This window comes from Triticum urartu, chromosome 2A, assembly GCF_056163025.1.
Source record: "Triticum urartu cultivar PI428250 chromosome 2A, HENAU_Tu73, whole genome shotgun sequence".
Taxonomy (NCBI): Eukaryota; Viridiplantae; Streptophyta; class Magnoliopsida; order Poales; family Poaceae; genus Triticum; species Triticum urartu.
The window spans coordinates 555397050-555399116 of record NC_141874.1 but is presented as its reverse complement, the minus strand read 5'-3'; positions in this window follow the sequence as shown (position 1 = coordinate 555399116).

Below are 2067 nucleotides of genomic sequence, written 5' to 3'. Positions count from 1 at the left end.
GTCTTCTTGCTCCAGCCGCCCAAAGCAGCACCGGTCGTGCCGCCTGCTCCTGCCTCCCATAGCCGGCTGTGCTATCGCGGAGGCCTCACCGCCCCTACTACTCCCACCGCTGGCCAGGCCCTATGACGACAGCAGCCTCACATCGCAGCCGAACCAGTGAACCCTCGTACTCCTCTCCGTGTGGGCATCCACTAACACGTCTTCCCCGGCTCTGCATCGTCCCCTTCCTAGGCCTCGCTGTCGTCCACCGCCTTGGTGCTCTCGATGAGGCGTGGTTAATGTGGTCAACGACCGACTTCCATCGAAAGAGTACTGTACGTGGAGAGGCTGACAGCTAGGTCCATGGCCGCAGCAAGGAAGTGCCTCCTTATTACGCGGAAAATAATGATTCCTCCACCTGACAGCAGGGACCCACCGGATGGGCCACCGTATTCCGTGAAAAAAAAGTTCCCCCTGACTACTGGGACCCACCAGTTATATCTTCGCATGCAAGGAAGTGCGTCCATGTTACGGGCAAAAAATATTCGCCCCTGACTGCTAGCTACATCTTCGCATGGAAGGAAGTGCCTGACAGTCGGGACCTACCTGGTCAAAGCGTATGTAGCGTTGTCATTCTGGTCACGAACGTGTACGTACATACGATCGGTCTATCTGCAGGCTGCATCGTTGAACCATGGCCGTGTAAGGAAGGGCACGTGTCGTAGTAGAGGCGCGCGCGTAGCATGTACACGTACGTAGAATGGACAAGGTGCAAGAAAGAAAATACGGCCACGTACGTACATACGGGCGGGGTCTCGAACGCCTACTCGCACATACATACGACCAGGACTCGTGTACATGGCTGTGTCGGAATGGAGAAGCTGCGCCGCCGTCATGATCATGGGGACGCAACCGGCTGGGTTGGAACAGAATGCGTCGTCGTGTTCATCGGGAGCCAACCGGCTTGGACAGAACAGCCAATGGAAACGAGGCCTGGCGTGCCACAGAACGGAGGAAATGGCCTTGTGTTCGACCGACCATGGTCGAAATGGTATCATGTTCATCGGGAGGGGTCTGGCATACCGCAAAACGGAGGAAACGGACCTTCTACGGTCGAAACAGGGTCCGGTTGATTGGGAGGGGTGTGGCGTACCGGAAAACGGGGGAAACGGACTTGTGTTGGAGCTCTACGGTCGAAACGGGGGTCCTGTTCATCAGGAGGGGTGTGGCGTACCGCAAAACTGGACTCCACGGGATACTGTTCATCTCCACCGTCGACCTCCTCCAGCCTCCACGGGCTCCTGTTCATCCACCGTTGACCTCCTCCAGCTTCCACTTGCGACTGTTCATCCACGGGCTCCTGTTCATCCATCCTCCACCACGCGCTCCTCCACCAGCTACTGTTCAACCAGCACTCTCCACGGGGTCCTATTCAACCACCCCTCCACGGGCTACTGTTCATCCAGCCCTCCACCGGCTATTGTTCAACCAGCCCTCCATCGGCTACTGTTCAACCAGCCCTCCATGGGGTCCTGTTCATCCAGCCCTCCATGGGGTCCTATTTATCCACTGACTCAATCCATCAGGGTACTGTTCATCCAGCGGCAACGGCCTCTACTACCATGGGGGCCTATTCATCCAACCCCCACCGGGAACTGTTCATCCAAAGCCCCCAAAAACGCTCACTGTTCATCTAGAGGCAGCATCGATCGGCTTCAGTTAGCAGCAGTAGTGAAGGAATCACTCGGGTTCAGTTAATAGCAAGGGATCGATCAATCGCTTGGGTTCAGTAACACGTAGCCTGCAATGCAATCGCTCCGGTTCAGTTAGTGCCCGACACCTCGCTTGGGTTTAGTTAGAGCCCAACGCCTCGCACACATGCGCGTACATATGAGAGAAACGCGCATCGCTCAGCCCCCGACCACCCACCGTAACCGGGAACTCCCCGATATTTTCCTCGCCCTCGCTTCTACCATGGCTTTTCCGTCATGGACGGCCCAAAGAATGTCATGCAGTTGCGTCTCCGGCCCGCCCAGGACGAAAAGCCCATTTTTGTCATGATTTTTTGTCATAGAAGTAGGACCCCAC